The 20859-nt window shown below is 39.5% G+C and overlaps 1 protein-coding gene across 4 annotated transcripts in view; it reads left to right on the plus strand.

Moving 5' to 3' along the window:
- Window positions 1-20859, plus strand: part of slc8a2b (solute carrier family 8 member 2b) — a 206140-nt gene that overhangs the window by 64798 nt on the left and 120483 nt on the right. For 3 of the 4 annotated variants that reach the window (XM_026192632.1, XM_026192631.1, XM_026192630.1), the window contains one exon: window positions 1937-1976. The exons of the other annotated variant lie outside the window; for it this stretch is intronic. The gene's annotated coding sequence lies outside the window, so the exon portion shown is untranslated. The remainder of the gene's footprint in view (window positions 1-1936; window positions 1977-20859) is intronic. 4 annotated transcript variants of the gene reach the window in all.

The raw sequence follows: 20859 nt of genomic DNA on the forward strand, positions 1-20859 counted from the left end.
GCTTGTAGGTGTGATGAAATGTATCAATACAAAACTCTTTTCTAGGGTTTAATCACATAATTGCCTAAAATTAACAAAACTGCAACAGAAAAGTAAAAAAAGAAAAAAAAAGAAAAGCTAAATGAAAGTGGAAATCCAATTTGCTAGTATGTAATCTGTCATTAATGCAGCACTGCTCTTTGAAAGAATAGTATTGGAATCTCACAAACTCACATCACGAGGGAGAAATGAGTGATGTGAAAATGCAAAAAGTTATTTTGGAATTGCTGAGTGATGAATCGAGACGCAATGGACAGAAAATTATGTCATTAAATAATGAAATTAAATTAAGAATGTCAGGCCAAAATGACACTAGTCTGTTGTCGTCCACAGGGCACAATGGTATAGATACATGTATGTATCAAACAGTGACGTCAGTGTAATCTCTTTGAAAGTTCAGATAGTTTTTTTTCTGACTTATTATTATAATGATGTCAATGAAAAGCACATTATTTGTGATTACTGAATCAGCTTGTTTATGACAAGGGATGAAGCTGGAAATGAGCATCTTAGTCATCTTTAACCAGACATCCTTACTCCTTGCCTGTAACTGACTTCTGATCAAATCTGTGAGCAAAGATTGTTCCCATCGAATAAAACCTATGTTCTCAGTTACGCTATACTCCTACATAACAGTAAAGTACTGTAAGGTAAAAAACATTGAAACAGTAAAAAAAAACAAAAAACATCCTAATCATCCGATAATCCTTTATGAGCAATAGTTGGTGACAGTGAGGAGGAAGAACTCTCCTTTGTAAAGGAAGAGACCCTAGACTCAGGGATGGGACAGCCATCTAACACGACTGCTTGGGGGGATTGAGGGCAAAAGGCAAACTGCAGAGAGAGACGACACTGAGTTGGGAGTGACAAACACGTCTGCCTAACCTGCCGTAACCAGGAGCATCAGGGCGCAGACACTGAAGGGCACCTTGTGTGTAAATGCCAGCAGCTTTGACAGAACGAGAACAGCCTGATGCATCTTTAAAAAAAACACTGTGTGGCATAACACTCACCTCTCTCCGTCATTATGGAGCTTGCTTTCATCTACCAGCTGGCTGCTTTGGCTTTCTGAACCGTTCTCTCTTCCCTCCTTCCTGTTTCTCTCTCTCTCCCTCTCTCTCACATACACTTCCTTTTCTCTTCCTTTTGTGCACACCGATCAATAATCCAATCTATACACCCTTTACCTTGGAGAGAGGAATCCTCATCACTACCTCAGGAAAGACACGCAGGCTGCTGAAGTCTTGGCAAGCCGTCGCTTCATCAGCCCACGCAGCCACTGAGACGTTTAAATTCCCATACTTTTAAAAGCTGTATGTTCTCCGTCTTAACATTTAATTTACCCTGGCAGCTCCTTTAAACTCTTTGTTATTTACCAAGACACTTGGAAGAGTAAAGAACGCACAATTACAGGGGCTGGAATACCACATATGAGGTACTAAAATCTGAAAGGATTAAAGTAGCCAGTGATAAAACCTATCAGAGCACAAAATGATATTCTGTGCTTGTGTGCTGAAGGAACAAGCACTAAAGGCACATCAGTAGAAACCTGTAGAGTGTGCCAGGTTCTCAATAGAAATATTAGCCGCTGATTCTCTCAGTGGTTTTCTATAGGTGCAGTGGAGACAAATCCTTTACAGCCAAACAGTGAAACAAAGCAATTTCTTTTCATTGATCTGTTTACTTTGGTTAAGTGTCTCAGGACATTAAGGTAGAAGAGAAGCTGGCTCAGTAAAGGAGGATGCCGCACTGTGAGAAACCACTTTCTGAGCTTATGATTGAAAGGTGCATTTTAGAGAGTCTGTCCCAAGGATGTGTTCAAGATGCTAATATTGTTTTAATGTGTGTAATTTTCTGTTCAGGCCGTCTCCTCATCACATTTTCTTGATTGTTGCAGGGCAGCTAAACTCCTCCACGACCCCATGAGTTTGGTTTGGGTAAGTAAAATGGCTTTGTGCGTTTGTGCGTGAGTAAGCTGTGTTGTCACGCATATGCTCGTAGAAGCGCCGTCTACAGTACGCAAAGTTTTAATGTGCAGTCGCTTTATGCATGAACAAATGCTTTATGAGGAGAGATCCTGCCCCACACACACACACACACACACACACACACACACACACACACACACACACACACACACACACACACACACACACACACACGAGTCCCAGTGAGCGAGTCACAAAGAGGCTGCTTTGTTACTGAAGCCAGCTCGCCCTGTTCACTGGTTTTATTCCTTCACTCTGAATACTGAACATCTCACTGCCGTCATCCAAGCCAGGAAACCCAGGACTGCTGTGTGTGTGTGTGTGTGTGTGTGTGTGTGTGTGTGACAGTTGGTTTTTTTGAACAAATAGAAAATGTGTGCGAGTCATCCCTCCAGGCTGTGTGTGATGTAGCAGCATGCATCAGGAGAACAGGGACTTGTTGCCAACAATCAACAGGCTGTTTCCTCCATGTTTGTGCCATTTTTCTCTTTTTTAAATGCTTCATTCAGTAAACCTTACCACATGACTTCATGTTTGCAGTACTGACCCAGTGGAAATAAGTAAAAGTGTTTGGAGAAAGTGATAGCTGTATGTTCTTTTGCCTTTAAGTTTTCCTTATAAAACTGCCAACAGCCAAATGTCACCTGAACAAAGAAGGTGACACCATGATGCTCTTCTCTAATTCAGTCCCTTTTAATGCAGGCAGATGTTGGATGATGCTAGATTGCAACGTAAAAACAAAAAGATCAAAGCAAATCTAGAAGACACAGTGAAAATACGAAACAGCAAAAAGGAGGGATTTGTTGTTACTGGTTTCTGCATCTAGTTGTGTTGTATCTGCAGTGTTGTTGAATTGAAGAAGTTTTTTCAATTTGCTTTCGATCACTGTAGTGATCAAATTTGAGTTCTGAATAAGATTCCTTTAATGTGGCAACAGTTATGAATGGTCACAAATCAACCATTTCCAGCCACGACTGTCAACTACAAGTAGTGAAGTGTCATCACAAACCCAGGACACTCTTGCTGTGAGGTGGCAGTGCTAACCACGGCACTGCTGTGCTGTAATAGCTGTAATCTGCATTGATCCCTAAACTTTCAAACACAGCAAACTGGTGTTTGAGTTAGAGATGCGCTGATTAGAGCTATCAGACGGTACTGTGGTGCAGTGGCTGGCACTGTTGCCCTGCAGCCAGAAGGTTTCTCGTTTCAGCATCCTGATTGGTTCAGGCCTTTCTGGGTGGAGTCTGCAGGTTCTTCCTGGCTTGTGTGGATTTCTTCTGGATACTCTGCTTCCTCCAACAGTCCAAAAACAAGCCTGTTAGATTAAATGTGGAGACAGTTAGGTAAAGTGTTTAAAGTTCATAGAATGTGTTAAGCGTACCGTATTAATCTAAATAATAATTGTAAAATGTTTGAGCTGTCAGTAACAGAGAAGTGATATAAATGCTTGTCCATTTTCATTTTTTCTCCCATTTCTGATTATCTTCCTAAAAAATGAGATTTCATGATATACATGATTCATCTTCTTTAAATCTACGAGACATTGGCCATTCAGTTAAAATGTATACAGTATTCCCCCAAATTATTTTGTAAATGTTTGCATCATACTATCATACTAAGCTGTGTTTAGCTTCTTTTAGTATTTCATCTAAACCAGCTGCAACAGCAGAGCTGAGCTGATTGTGTTGAAGATGAATCCATTTAATGCTGAACAATAATTACTTTTATGGGAATCACTGCAGCACAAAAAAAGACTTCCTAATGCAAAGCTATTGGATCGATGAAACGGCAGATGGCTGCAGTGCAATCAGAATTATAATTAAAACAGAAACAGTCACAGCCCAGCGCATGTTCCATTTTGTTTCAGAGAAAAGAAGATACACTGGGTTTACATTAATCAAGGTGTTTACCCAGCGAGTGAATCAGCTGACAGCGCATCAGTGCATCTCTAAATTTAATCAATCTCTAACCTCTTATTAAAAAAGCAACATCAAGGAAGCCTTTTCTCACAGAATTCGTGTTTTCTTTCTTTATCATTTTACATCATCCTTTCGTTCATTTTTTTCATCATCCTTGTCTTCTTGGTCTCTCTGGCCTATACCGCCTCTGTTTTTCACCGTTTCTCTTTCTGGTTCCAGAACACTTGCTGTTATTTCAAAAAAGTAGTCAACCTCGTGCACTTTACATCCGTGATTATACTTCTCTGTCCTTCCTCCTTCTTTTCCGCCATCCCTGAAATGTAATGGAGACAGTGATTAGGGACAGCTCAAAGTATGAGATATATTTTTGACTGGGGAATCACCTCTAACGATGTGGGCAGCGGTCCAGTAGGATGAGATGCCAGTGAAAGTGGCCATTTCCTCTCCATTGTCGCACACATTGATTATTTTTATGCCCGGTTGAATTATCTCATCCTCATTAATACTTTATTACTTTCATTTGATCACATTTTATTACACCTCTGAGCAACATTTCTTCCTTCAGTCGATATGTCTGTTCTGGGTGTTTGCGTCCAAGCTTGTGCCCTGTGTGAGAGGTCTGTTTGAAATATAAATTAAATTTATCTGTGACTATCACTTCATTAACCCCATAAAGGTAAAATAGATGAAGTCTCTTTGAGTTAAAAGTGTGGTTTCTGTCCTTCTCCCTGTTTTGCAGTAGGTTGTAGAATGTTTGGATACTTTATACCACTTTGTACTTGATACCATGGGGGAAATTACTCTTGCAGCAGTAGCAGAACAATACAAACGGTATAATTTACAACAAAAATAAATTTTTTATAAGTAGAAGTACTATATGGCCTAAGTGAAGGCCTAATAATTTTTATATATGAGAGTGAGCATGTGCTGATGAGGGATAATGGATATATTGAACCATGGATGTCAAAGACGGTGCTGGCAGAAGGAAAAGACCTCCGAGAAGATTCATGGATGTAGTGAAGGAGGACATGCAGATGGTTGGTGTGATGCCAGTGATTGGGTGAGATGGAAAGAATAAGAACAAGACCAAATTAAATAACAAAAAATAATAAGGTCCAACTGTGTAATATGGAATTCTAACAAGTAGTAGTGCAAATGACATTAAGAAATCTGTATATTATAAAGCAACGTCAGCAAAAGGTTTAACACAGACAATTTTTACTTTTTAAAAATTTAAAGTGTTTTTAAAAAAATATGATCTGATTACTGATTCAATACATCCCAGTGAGCGCGGAGCGTGACTTTGAGACTGGCTCTAGAGCAACAGCATCAGCACACTAATATGTGTCCCACCTACACCAATATCTTTGGACTACAACAATATTCATTTCACAGCACAAAGCACCACTGCATGAGCATGTGGATATGTAACTTCATGCATTTACTCAACTGAAGCTCGCTTTAATGTTATTATACTCCAGGTATTTTTATTTCTTCTACTCTACCACCTTCCTGCATGTAAGGCCACATAGTTTAAAGCTTGGTTTCTTCTTCTGTTGCAGATTTTAACATTTGGATTTACTCATGCAAGCTGCACTATTATAAAAGATAAAACTACCCAGTACTATACAAGTACTTAAAATCATCTCCAGCTGCAACATTAAAGAGAGATACACATAAATAAATAATTATGACCCGGTTGTATAATATTAATTTACGTGTTCCTGCATAATACTGAAGTACTATAGGGGTAAAGACACTGAATACTGCTTGCATTTCTTTGTAAAACATTTGTTGAACACGAAACCATGCTAGACTCTTGTTTATGCAGGTTACAGTAATACATCTGTATCGAGGCTTCGCCTGAAAATCGTACTTTTCGTTCCTACACTGGATTTCTATCTAAGCAGTTGTTCTGTTTTGCCGAGTGCCCCCTACTTTAAGTTTGAATGTGCCGCTCACTGACAAAATCCTGGGAATGGCTGAGACTATCACAAAATGTTTGTTTTAATCAAACACACGCCCACATTAACAAGGTTTTTATTAACTATGCAACATGAAACCTGATCCATCATGACTTCTGCTTTTTTTGGGGCCTCCTTGTAAACCCGTACCTCAAAGGCTGCCATTATATTGTGAGCCTTGAATCTCCACTGACTGCTTTCCTCTACAAAATGATTAAGATACATTCTAAGATTGTCCTTCGGTGTCCCTGCATCAGCCACCCCCCACGTGCAGCTTCCTTTAATCACGTACACATTGTTTGCCAGAGGTTTCATATTTCCATTGGCTTCCTGTCTGCCTGTTTGTAGAATGTAGATGGCAGCACCCGCGGGATTTGAACCTGTAACCTTGTTACCTCCAGGGACTAAATCCTGCCTCTGAGCCTGAATGTTATTACCCGACAATCCAATCCATTACGTTCACTGAACAACACAGACTGTTGCACACCAGTAGCTTCGGGATGCTGGGTGAAGATGATTGAAGCATAATCAATATTTTATTAGAAAGGCTGACACCCCCTCTATGTGAAAAAGACACAAAATCAATAAGGCTAGATTTGTGGCATGTTGGTCACAGGTCTTTGTTTGGATTCAGTCTTGGCAAAATCCTCCAATTCGTCCCATTAAAAATGTGAAAAATAAAATAATGTAACCTGTGAAACCAACTATTTACTATTTTAGTATTTATTAACAGTACAGCAGTGTGACAAAAGAGTCATTTGCCAAGTCATATAAAAAATTTAATGCAATAGTTGTAATATTTTAAAGACCATTTTGATGATTTGTTGAAGAATAATTTGGTTTTCTAGTGAACCATGTTATACAGCAGCGATTTGTTTTGAGGCACAGGGTTATTTTAATATTTGTGCCTCATTATTTTATAATAATGAGGTATATTTAATGGTGTTGCATGCATTAGAAAGAGCGTGCATGGAATGAAAAGATAAAGGGACAGCAATTTTTCTCCTGCTCCGTGTAAACATTGCTCGAAGCAAAGAAGTGAGTATTTTTCTGTAGCAGAGGCACAAAAACATCTCTTTGGTCGTTCCCAAACAAGCACAAATGTTACGAATAGACTTGAACTGGAGCCTCACATGAGCACAGTTGGTTGGCTCTCTGGAAGTTACTGCAGTCGAGACATATTTTCCATTTTATGTCTTTTACCAGGACAGACAATTTTATTTTACTCTAATGCCAAAACCTCTCCTCCTACCAGCATCAATTTGGCCATACTTTAATAGTTTGGGGAATATGTCTCCCAGGGAAGTGATAAGAAGAGACCAAAACACTCTGAATGTGGAGCTTACTGATCCCACAGTGAGAGGAAATCCTTCCCCACCTTTAATCTTGCTATTTTATATTATGAAAGAGAACAGGGAACGGATATTGTATTAAATGTGCTCAGAGTAAAAAAGCTCTATATACTGTACATAGCACTCCAGTCATGTATGCACAAGAATTCTCTTATGCAATTTAGTGCATGTATGTGTTGAGAGAAGATGTCGCTCATACTGCATACCTCTGCATTCTGCACATGTGAGCAGACTACAGAAAAGCGAGTTTAGAGGCTTCACGATGTGATTAGATGATAAATGAAAAGTATGTCTGTAGCTACAGTAGTCGATCGTTTTAAATGCCTTTAAGGAAATTCAACTATAAATGTATTTGCAGTCTCACTCTGACTGAAAGTGACGCATATGTCAGAGCTGTGGGCACTGGTAAAGCGGTATTTCTGTAGTAGTGACTGTATCTTGCCTTTCTTCTGTAAACATTGCTTTTTGATTAATGTGTAGGTCAGTTCTGTTTGATTAGTCATTTTTAAAGCCAGGGCCGATTCTTTGTGTGATTTTTAAATCGTTTCAGCTGACACTTTCATTCTGTCACTCAGTCGACTGCAGAGTGACTTTTTTGTGCATCGTTGCAGATTATTTAAACTTTATTAGCGCTCAGTTTGACCAACTTCCTGTCACATTCCAAGCGAATATAACAGTCGAGCAGCAGATACCAGCATGTGTTTCCCACCATGCTGAGCCAACACACAGTGTGTGTGACATGAATAGTCCTGTGTCCATAAATGGTTCAGTGTTCCTGCTGTGTGTGGTCTCTAATGGCTTCTGCCTGGATACAGCGGTGGGTGGATGCTAAGGCAGAGGGGAGGAGTGTGTGGGTGGGTGGAAGGTGGTGAATAATAATTGGCTTTATATAAGTGGACCAAAGGAGAGTTGAAGATCCCGGCGTGTGCGTGTTGGAGAGACGGTGATGCATTACAAGTATATAAATGCTGATGACTTTAAAAGGACTTCGTCTGCACGTGTTTGTTTAGTAATGTCCATGTCACCCTCCAGTCCTGTGTCCCGTCTCACCCATTATGTTCTAAGTTTACCTGAATGAACTCCTTTGGTTCATTTGGTTTACTTGGTCTGAGGCACCAACACACACTGAGTGGTGTGTTGCTTGTAAGCTTACAGTTGAAGGTGGTAATTGGATGAAATTATGATCTTCAAGGTAAAATAATACATTCTGTTTGTTTTTCATTCTGTTATATTTCCCTTCTATCTTTCACTTCATGATAAATTGCTTTCTTTCCTCACCATCATATTTCCAACTGTTCCAGACTTTTCAGCCCACTGAATAGCTCTTATCATTTGATACACAATCACACCCACACCTCAGTCACCTGCTGGTCTGCATTCATGCTGCGTTTAACTTTCCAGCCACCAGAAGCCTTCTGTTTGTAACTGTTTCCCCATGTTTGACTTCAATGCTCTTATTTTTACTTTTCCTGAACATCTCAGGCTCTCTCTTTCTTTCTTGTTTACTCGTGATCACACACGATTTTTAAAAAGCACCCTGTGGAGCACAGTGGGGTTCATGATTTCATGTGTTCTGCAGCCTAATTGGAGTCTTCACACCATCCTTTCACACGGCTTGATTGACAGATTTATTATTTACTTAACAGATTCACAGTGACAGCTGTCATTGAGGAAGCCTTGGAAATCTTTGCTTAGACAAAAATGAACATGTTTAGGGCTCAAGAAAAAACAGTGTTTGGGACTCAGTGCCTTCTTTTACAGCAGTCACCAGATTATAGCATCATTTCATAGATGATAAGGGCACATTTATTCAGAGGTCTTAGTGCATCATCAGGATGGCTGATAATTCCTCCTTGTTGTCCCTTTTATTTTCTCAGTTTTTCTGCCACAAGCCTGATATCAAACTTTTCTCCTCTCCCCCCTCATTTCACATATTCCTCTATTCCTCCTTCCTTCACTCTGTTTGGTGACCATCACTTCCTCCTCCTTCTGTTTTTTTTTCTTGTTCTTGCAGCTTATGATTTCACTCTTCTCTCCAAACTACAGCCTCCTCTGCAGAGCAGCTTTATCAGCCCACACCCAAAATCTTTTCCTCATCCTCTTCCATCCCTTCATCACTCCAGCTGCACAGTCCTAATGATGCTGGTGGGTATTAATCAGTCATTGTAAAGATGATGTAAACCAGTGTCAATAAAAAAATCAGGTTGAGCTCCAGACTGATATGCCTTTCTGAGAATGAACCTACTTTGTTATAAATGAAAAACACAGGAAATGAGCATGATTAATGTTTAGCATAAAAAACTGCTCCCATGAAGCTTCGACAACATGTCAATAAGACAAATGTGATATTTGCCAACAGCAACATTCCCCCTGTGTCAAAACCTCATGTGAGCCCTATGTGCTGGACACTAACACACATATATTTACGTGTGTAATTAAACTGAAAAATATTCTCAAAACTGTATCGTGATTTGTCAAGAAAAATTATGACGCAGCAGCGTTTATAACTGTAAATAAACGAAGGACATTTTTCCATCCTTGTTTTCTGAGCTACTGTCACTGATGACACACTTCTTACTAGGGATGGGTATCGTTTAGGTTTTATCCGATACCGGTGCCAAATCGGTACTTTTGAAACGGTGCCGGTGCTTAAACGGTGCTCGAACCGGTGCTTAAAGAATGGAGAACACAAACTTTGTCCAAAAACCTCTCATGTTCAGCTGTTTTTTTTGTTTGTTTTTTTGTAAAAAGATAGCAATGTTAGCCTTTTCTGCAGCTATGGGGCATATATGGTATCACTCTTGGCTGGAAGCAGTGCTTAAACAATGGAAAAAACACAAACTTTGTCCAAAAACCTCTCATGTTCAGCTGTTTCCCTCTTTTTCTTTGGTCATTTTAGCCTTTTTGGCCAGGGTGAAGGGAGTATCTGCCATCAAACAAGAAGACAGCCACATGTAGCTATGATGATGTTTGCTAGTTCACCTTACATGCATTAATGTAATAACGTGGTTAGCCTACTCAAGGTAAATTACACACGAACAACATTAAGCTACTCACGCAGAGAAGAACGGCTGCTGCTGCATCAATATCCTCATCATTTCTGCTACACTGGCAGGGCTAGGGGCCAGGACTCTATTCTTCGGGTTTTTGGGGAATGTTGCTCCGGGTCCGATAATTGGCAACCCACCCAACGTGCACAGTGTGAGGTCTCGCAGCAAGCTATCAAATACGGCACATTTCTCGGCTTTTAAAAAAAACGCTATGCGTCGCCAGGTGTTTCATCGGATTCTTGGTGTTACCTCCTTTGACAGTATCACAGTATCAGCTTAAAGCACTTGTTGCTGCTGAGTTTGCATATTTTGCTGTGAAGTACAGCCAGACTTTTGACCGCTTCGCCTTGGACATTTTTAATCTGTAGCTCTGCTCTAACTGAACGTACGTACCTGGCCCCGCCTACTATCCTGGGAAACGTAAAATGATTGGCTAGAAGTGTATCACAGCTCAGGAAAAAAAAAGCACCGAAATAAAGCACCGAAATGTGCGCTGCTTTTCGGTCTGGTTACTACCGTTTATGTCAGAACCGGTGCCATCATGGCACCGGACACCGGTACCCATCCCTACTTCTTACTATGAATTATAGCTTTATGGTCCAATAGTAGTGTCAAAGCATAAATCAAATGTAAGCACAGAAGTAGCCCAGGTAGTATTTTTCCCTGTAAAAGTACAACATTGAAGACTCGACACCTTCATTCACCTTTTGCTCTTCCTGTCATGAAGTAAAGCCAGTGAGTGCTCAGTGCAAACAAGTCCTTTGTTTTCATATTGGTTTATTTTTGCCTCGAGAGGTGAAACACGTTTCTTGTTTCCACATTTAACGGACTCATCACTGGAGGCTGATACACAGCTCTTTCTCTCAGACATGCCCAGGGCTTCTGCACGCACTAGAAAACATACACACGGCGTTGCTATGGAAATGATATCGTGATTTGACATTTTAATAATTTTGTTATAACAATTTTATTATACTGTCCGGTGTTATTATGAACAATATGATATGGGGCAGTCATAGTCCTATTAAATATATAGTCATGTAAATTTAGGTATCCATCTATTCTTCTGTTCACATAAAGGTTTACCTGTGCTTACCTGGTGCTTTCATGGGTTCTCTGGCTATTTCAGCTTCCTCCTGCAGTACAAACACGGGCTCATTAGGTTACTTGTTGTTTCTAAATTGGCTGCGGATGTGAAAGTGAGCATAAATGTTAGCTTCTGTTAGCCCTGTGGCAGGCTGGGGACTCTTGGATTTGCATTTAAAAACATAGATGCATTGTTGCATTTGAAGTTTGAGCTGCTGAGAAACTGAAACAATCTGTGTTGCTCTTCCTCAGGCTGTAGGAAAATGTGACTGATTCTTCATGTTTTCTTCACTTTGTGTAATTGCTGATTTCATGAACTCATTTAAGGAAAAAACAGGCTGCTCATTCAATGGGGAAAATAATTTTACCACATATGTGGCTTTTGTCGTTGCAGTGCTGCCAACCAATGAGCCGCAGCACATTTCACAAGTGTCCTAGAAGTGTCTCTCTGCTGCGTGTCCATCACAGCTGCACAGAGTGTGTGAGGAAGGCAGGAAGGCAGACAGGAACAGCATAGGGAATGCTGTCAATTCTCAAAATAAAAGACCCTGTGCAGGCTGAAGGCTCTGCTTCTGAAGTGCTCCCAGTGTGATTTGAAGCCATGTGAAGTACGGAACAAACAGACGTCACAGGCACACACCAAGTGTATTTCAAGAATTAGGATGTTAATTCTTAGCTCTTATGTCAGATTACCTTGGTAATCACCAAATGAAGGCTGACTTTGGTGCTCAAGCCAGGCACCCCAGTACAATTCATTCAGTGAAGCAAAAAACCCGTTTAGCCTGATTCATGTGTGTCTCTGTTTGTGTGTGCACATCCCGAGCTTCTTGTTTCAGATCTGAAAAGGTGACAGCTGATGTAGACTGCGATTACCAAGGAGCGGAGGTGGTGGTATTTTGGTATTTGATAAGCACACACACACAAACACATACACAATGTAATGAGGAGAGCATTAGCTGGCATGGAGGGAAGGCAGAGCCACTGTAATTATAGAGCGGCCAGGGACGGGAGATGGATGGCTCTCAGTGAGACACACAAACACACAATGAACTTTGTTAAGAGAAAAAGCGCGAGAGAGGCAGCGTCGCGAGAATAAAAAGGATGAGGAGAGGGGAGAGAGGAGAACTTTGCTCTTTTTTCCCTGAGTATCCACCATATTCCTTTATTGTATGCATGAGTGAGATTTTCTTATCTTTTTTCAGCGTATCAGTACAATGACAGAGTAAAGAGCATGCTTTATGTTTCTGGTTAGGCACACTGTGCAGTCACGCAGCTCATTTCCTTTCTGTCACTAAGGTCTGATGTGCCAGCTGCTGTTTTGAGGCTGAGCGAATTAAATAAATTACAACAAATATGATTGTCAACGATTCTTTTGGGATTTGATCCCACTTTATAGTTAAGCTGTTAATGTGAGTTAAGCGAACTGATGTAAAATTCAGTCTTTACAAATTGCCCAGTGATCACATGGTGCCCGAATAAGCTCATCTGTCTGAACAAAAGAGAAACAGAAAATGTTTCTTTTTCTCATAGAACAGCAAGAATCTTTAGAAAAGACTAAGACGACTGAAATATAGTGCTTTTATGGTTTTAACAGCTCTGTGCTGTTACAGGGGATCTGTGAAGCTCATTTCTAGCTTTATATTATTCTTGGACTGTAGTCTTGGAGTAGGACAGCTTTGTATATTTTACAGTTAAAAAAAATGACAATCTAATACTGTGAAATCTTCAAGATGCAGTTTTAATCCAGCTTTCCTTTGATTATCTGTCTCTCATCAACAGAAAGTTTGAGCAGGTTGATAGCACTTCTGTGCTCACAGCCAAAGATGACTATATTAGGAACATCCTCTCCTGCTGAAATTAGTGAGAGCCAAGAGTAGAAAATACCACGTGAAACCGAGTGTTTGAAACAGTCTGAAGGCTGAGCCTTTGGCTCATTACATTGGGCCGATTCTCTGAAATTGTGTCCTGCTTTAATATGAACATTTGCCACTGGAAAAGAATAGAACTAAAAATAAGGAAAATACACCAATAACTTTAAAATGTCATCATGAAATGGGCAAATATTGATAAGTAAATGCAGTGGATAAATGCAGCCTCTCTTGTGGTCATTCCACAAACTTTTACCTGTATTTACCCAAAACCCTGTTCAAAGATGACAAGTCTGTCAAACAGAAACCAGAAGCCTTTGTTACCAAAAATCTTTCCCTTCCTCTTAAAGATTACTTTAGTGCATTTATCCAATATTAGAAATTTACATTTTATTAATGCTGTTTTAGATACGTTACCACTTATGATAGTGGCATACCCTTTATCAGTATTTCTATTAGGAACCTTTATAGTTACAGTAACTGCATAAACACACAAAGTGCTCGCGCCTCACTGAGATGGCAAACAGACCAAAACATATTTGTTAGATCTGCTGAATACTTACTGTCTCTTATACGTGGTTGGTACACAAAAATCCAGCCTCATTTGTTAAGTTCAGTGAGTCAATAAATGTGCACACATAGTTCAGACACTACAAAATATGTAACACGCCAGATGTAAGAAGGCATTTGTTATGTGTGCCAGAACAGAAAGTTGCTGAATGTCGACAGCAGGAAGATGATGGAATGGTCTCAGCCTGGTGCACCAACGTTAAAAGTCTTTAAACTTTGACTCATAAGTCATCCACCGCATGGCGGAGGGAGTGACCTGGCAGCAGAGCTGGCGGAGAGGAAGAACATCCCTTTGCATTTTCAGCTGCAGACAAAGGTGTGAAAAAAGTGGTACATCAAAAAATATCTGGAGAAGCAAATATCTGATCTTTTTTATCCTAGTGTAGGTAAAGGCAAAAAATGGTCTTAATCATTTCTGAAGCATGTCTGCAGTAGACGTTAACTCTGCTACTCTCATATTACTCTCATATTTGTGAGATACAACTTACTTACTTGGTTGTCTTCGGCAAAGACGTGCAGAAATGGCCACTCATCTTTAATACAGCATTACAATTGGAGCATCACAGAATGTTTTGTATTTCTGTAGATCTTATGACAAACCAAGTATCAAATTACAGCATGTCCTCTGCACCCATCCTGTCACTGGTAGATATTGTTGCTCTATAGAAAGCTAATAATAATATAATAGAACACAGTGTGATAAACATGAATTACAATATCTTTGTGAAATAATTTTAGAAGCACATTTTTTTAATATATTAAAGCTGTTTGCTTCAAGTTGGAACTCGCTGCATTGATACTATTTTAAGTTCTAGGCCTACAAAATAAAAAATCTCAAGTTATATATTATTAACAGTAAATTCTCCATTTTAACCATGAACAGCTAGGAGTGTGTTTTGGGAGAGCTTTTCTTGTCCCTTGTTATTAATTTATTTGGCATTATTTTGTTCCCAAAGCCCATCTTTAAATTAACCGTGTTTCTTCTGTCTGAATATTTTTCTCCATTTTCTGATTCCTACTATTTCAATTCACATAATGTGTCTGATGTGTTATATTACTGCTATATGTATAAATATGCCTCAGAGCTAGGCTGTGTGTAGTGTTTATTGGTTCACATATTAAAAAATGAGAATATTCCTTCTCAGCTCTACAAAATAATAGCTGATATGTTAATACCCTTAAAAATGGTCACACCTCAAGCTGAGAGTCAGTTTAATGAGGTTGGGTATGCACAGCTACACAGACGTCACATTCGTAACAGAGTCGCAGAGAAGGGCCCTATAAATAAAAAATGTAAAAAAACATTTTTAATATACAGGCGTCCATTCTAAAATGACCTGAATTGCCTTCATTGTCATTGTTAATACATAAAATGAAATCAAAATGCTTCTCTACAGTGCCACTGAAGACACATGATGTTGATTGGAACATGGATAACTAAAGCATACAATAGAATCTATGATAGATAAAGATGTGAAAACCCTGTATGTATGTTAACAAAGTACAGGAGCATGGCAGGACGATGGGTGGCAATTTAGTGTTTTTTCTTATTTAGCATGTTTATTGCATGGGGGAAGCAACTGTTACTTAATCTGGATGTGTGTACTCTGGTTGAACTGCAACATCTGCCAGAGGTTTAACAGTTCAAAGAGATGATGGCTAGGGTGGGTGAAGTCCTTAATGATGTTGGCAGCATGAGATGACAGTCAACTCCAGAGGATGTTGTGGGCAGTCAGTGATTTTCTGCAGTCTTCCTTATCCGCAGCCGAGCAGCCTGCATACCACACAGACATGCTAGTAGCCCTGTTAGCATGTTAGCTAATGGCCACCCAGTAGAAGACCACCAGAAGCTTTCCCTCTCTGTGTTGCGTCTCCTGGGCATACTCAGGAACTGAGCGTGCTATTGATAATTCGAGTAGTGCTGGCTGACCACGAGAGGTCCTCAGACACGACAACCCCCGAGACCTTGGATGCCTGCACCCTCTCCACACATCTCCCCGTGGAGAAAAGGGCCAGAACAGTGACTCATTTCCTCCTAATGTCCAGTACTGACACTGACAGTCTTTTTAATCCCATCCCTCTGGGCTGACTCATCTCCTCCTGTGATCAACCCAATGACAGTTGTATTGTCAGCCAATTTAATTATGATGTTGGACAAGTGGACCGGTATGCAGTCATGAATGTACAAGAAATAGAGGGCTGGACTCAGCACACAGCCTTGGTGTCCACTAGTGCTTAGTATGATGGAGGAGGAGAGGTGGGGTCTTTTTATGACTCTCAATGGGCGGTTAGTGAAGAAGTCTTTGATCCAGGGGCACATGGAGTGGTCTAAGATGTCACTGATCATGATACAGATTATGATTATGATACTAATTCCAGTCCTATACTCACATAGCTTTGTGTTCTAGGTGGTTTAGTTGCCATGGATTACTATAGCAGCAGCATCTTCTGTGGGTCGGTTAGCTCTGTAAGCACACTATGTGGGTCAAATGTGGGACAGTGGTTGGTTTTAATGTGATGCAGGACTATTTCCTCAGAGTACTTCATGATCATTGGCACAAGTACAATGGGTCTATAATCAATTAAGTCCACAGATTGTGGCTTTTGGTGAACAGGGATTACGATGGCTGGTTAGCGCATGTCAGGGGCCTTTGCTAGGATTTGACTGACCTTAGCATACACATCATATCCTGTTCCTGCAGTGTGTCTGTCTGTTTGTGTGTGTTAATGTCTTGAAGGCAGCCAAGTCATGAAATTGGAGCATCTATTAGCCTCAAATCAAGCAGAGAAGTTATTTGGCTCTGCCCTGTATACCACACTTTATACTCCACCCTTTATAGGTGGTTATATCCTGTGCCCCTGCCTAACCCTCATGTGTGAGGTGGTCTTCAATCCTGCTTTTCTAGGCCCTCTTTGCCTCCTTTATGCCTCTCTTTGGGTCAGCTCTCGGTCTGCTGTCGAGGGTTTTATCACCTAACCTGAAGACAATATTGTGGTTTTTGTGCGCTTTGCAACACAAGAACAGCACTTCCCAATCAAAAGCCTTGTATTGCTCATCCTAGCCATCTGCTGTACTGTACAAGGAGTTCCCTTTCCTTAAAAAGAGACATAAGAACACCGCCACTGGTTTATCAGCAGACACTGAATCAATTCAATTCAAATCAACATAAATTATATTCCCACAGAGAACACATAACAATAAAAACTTGAAAAACTTGACTTGAAACTTTAATTAAACTGAAATGCAATGTATATCAAAATATTATTTTACCAATCAAATTAAGAGCAATAAAAGTATAAACTATGAGTCATGAGTGAAAGAATAAAAAGATCAACCTCAAACACTCAATAGTTGAAATGCAGAATGATTGAATGAATTAAAATAAATATAAAATAAATGACCGCTAATATGATTAGAAAGACACAGAAGCTTGATGATAACACGGGTATCAAAAATAAGGTAAAAAGAGGCCATTTTTCTTAAAATAACCCAGGTGCATTCCTTATGTTTGCATGAAGAACACAAACAAAAAGTGAGCCCAACTGATTGACAGGGTGCAGGATTTTTTGCGTGACGTCTTTAAAGTGCAACATAAACACATAAAACATCTACTCCAGCTGCTGCTTCACCATGGACATGGAAGTTATAAAATAAACTGATTTTACAGCTCATCACCCCACCATCAGGGGTAGAGACACGTGGAACCTAAAAAAGAAGAAGTCAAGCTATTTTAAAAGGATGCATTATCTCCCCAGGGGATACAGATGGTTGATCACAGTCAAGCTTCTTGGATTCATATTAGAAACCATTTCACCTTATGAGGGTCCCGTGTGTTTTCATGCATGATGCAGTTTGGTCAGCCCACCGGAGGCAGACAGCAGCAAAGATTTTATTATCGGTTTTGGACGACACACGGCAAGTGATGGTAAAAACAACAAGTGGCATGTCAACAGTAAAACCATTCGGCCCAGCAGGGATTCAAATGTATGGGGTCAGAGTCATTGGGTAAATTCTGCTTTTCCTTCTCTTTGCTTTCAGTAGTCACAGAATGATCTAAAGAGACAGAAAGCTCATCAACCTGCTGAAGATGAATTGATTAATAAGGGAGATCTGAAAGTGCTCTTTATGGCCATCATTAATAGTTTTTGTTGACTTGAGGTTCACAAGAGCTTCAAATAGAGGAGATATGTTTGTTAAATTTCAGAACACTTTGGTTGGGCAGCAGGAATTATAATTTTATACCAGAAAACATCAGAGTACTCTGAGACATTAGTTTGAAAATTTAAAGAGTCACAGTAAATGTGAGGAGTATGAAGACGACGGTGTAGCTTTGGTTCACATGGTTCCAAATTCTTTGCTCCCAAGAATATTTTTCTGTATGATTTTAGGTTTGTTAATGAAATTTTCTTTTTTGTTATTATTATTATTTGTAAGGTGGGTTTTTTTTATATGAGATGCTAAATTTTTACAGTTGATTGTTATCTTTTGTTACAGTTTCTCCATCATTGTTTCTCTAAGGGCCGTCTGCCCAGGAACTACATGTGCAAACCAGCTTTTAGCTACAAATGTTACACTATATCATCCATCCATTTCCCTGTGGCTCAGTCACACTGGCGTGAAAATGGGATAGCAGGCTCCTTGCCACTCAGAAGGATATGACTGCACTTAATTTTTTTGACAATGGTAAGTAGTTGTGGTCCCACAACTACTTACCTCACCCTCTGGGCATTGTCCAATCCATCTCTAAAATTATTTTTAAAGACAGACACAAACACTTAGCAATTAACATGAGTTATTCTGCAGCCGGGGACTCAACTCAGCTGGTTGCATTGTGGTTATATTCCCATTTAAAAGTAAGGTTGCTAACCAACCTAACAATCATGTCTTTGGGGGGTACCGGAGCTGCAGGAACAACATGCAAACTTCACACACAAAGGTTTCAACTGGAAGAGTCCAACCAGGAATCTTGTAACTGTGAGGAGACCATGATAACCACAGCATCTCCACTGGTATATGTGTTGTGTTGTTGTTGAGGGAAGGCAATGATGCTGAAACTGTTCAATCCAGGTTCCTGTACTAAGTGTCTCTACAGGGAATGAACACTAGCATTTTATACATATAATTATGTTCCCAACTCATTCTGGAAACATCGCAGTGTGATTAGAACAGCTTCCTGTCCAGGGTCCTGCCTTTTATTCAGTGTCAGCTGGGTTGTTCTGCTGAGTAGCAGTTAAAAGGACGATTAATGTCTCTGAAAATCAGGCTTTCCAAACAGTACTGTCATACCTTTGGATGAAACTCAAGGTTGACTAAATGACAACAACAAAATAATGACACATGATTTCATCTCTGACAACAATTCTTACTTAACTCAACTGTGTCCTTGTGAAATCTAAGGGGAAATCAGTGAAAGTGAAGCATCTGTTTGGGCTGCACAGCTGGAGCGTGTCGATGACGGTTTTTAATATGCTCAAAAAGTCTATTTTTAAACCGCTTCCATGTGTTTGCTCTGTGCAGTCGCTGTGAACACACTGAAGTTGAAGTCAGATGTTTGTCCTTGAATCTCATTGCCATCAAATCATCCGGCAGCTAATCCGTCGTGTGCTGAGGTTTGATGGCCCAGTCACTGTGTTTCAGTCTATCTGCCACACTCAAAGTGTGTTCTCTTAATAAAGTTAATAATACGTGTTAAACAATGGCAGGTCATTAAAAGTCAAACAGTGATAACTGCAGCAAATTACCGAGATGCACATAAACATGAACTTGAGGACGGATCCCTCCAGGTTCCTTCCATTTGTTTTCCAATTAAAAAATTTTTTCAATTTTATTCAACTGTAATGTTTATACATTGTAAAACCCCTCAAGGAACATTTAATTCATCATATTAGCGCCTATAAAACTGGCTGAGCTTAACTGCTGCCCTGATTTTAGTTATAAACCTCAGCACGGTCACCTTCTGTTTCAGCATGAACGCTTCCTCGTGTTTTCCCGCTGGCTTATGTTTGAAGCAAACATTTATCTGTTTACAGTCACTGAGAAAAGCAAATGTGTACTTATTCCGACACTGTAGCTTAACAAACAGCAGTAAACAAACTCGATTATTATTTAATCACAGAGCTTTTTGTGATTTTGTTTTTTTTCCTTTGAGTATTTTTCAGTGTAAATGTTAATAAATTCCTTTCACATTGTTAAGCTTTCCATTGTATACAATACAAATGGCCTCCCTTAGAAAATTAAAGTACATGTGGCACGTCATGGCTTCCACTGTTAAAACAAATGTGGTAACAGATAATATGGAAACAAGAATGTAATCACTCCTGCAAAATCCAGATTTTTATTTCCCTTCATAGGTCTTGTGTGCATCAGAGTTTGTTTACCTATCTACGAGATCTTGTACATGCAAGTAGCACAGCAGTCGACCTATATTATTTAATATTTAAATAGTTTTCTGGTCCCAGATTTTCATTTTTAGCAAATAGTAATATAAGATGTGTAATTTGCATTTTGTAGCCCTCGTCCTGGTTATTACATTATAACATTAATTACACCATTATAATACACCAATTACACTCAACTGATATTTTCCTATTATTATGAAGTTCCTACAATAATTCAGTGTATTATAACTTTGATGCACAGATATTATCATTTTATTGTTAACAGGTTATCATTTTCAACCCAAATATTGCTGTACTGTTCCTAATTATTAATTATTGTTGATACAAAATCATTAAAAAATATTACTTACATTTTACTGTGGTAATCAAGTGGTAATTACATGCTGTTTCTTCATTGTTACCTTCATTACCACATTATTTCTGAGCTATAACAGAAAGTGGTGCCAGAAAATGAAGGTGTTGATAGAAGCTGTGGGGCAAAATGTTTCTTGGTTGTGTTATCAAAGCTGCAGAAGAGATGGAAAGATATGAGCACACAGAGGGAGGGGACGCTCTGGGCGTGTAAGTAAAAGTGTTATTTTTAGTTTTGTCCTATATTTTTCTCTGGAGTTGATTTCATGTTTA

The sequence above is a fragment of the Astatotilapia calliptera genome, chromosome 14 (assembly GCF_900246225.1).
Source record: "Astatotilapia calliptera chromosome 14, fAstCal1.2, whole genome shotgun sequence".
NCBI lineage: Eukaryota > Metazoa > Chordata > Actinopteri > Cichliformes > Cichlidae > Astatotilapia > Astatotilapia calliptera.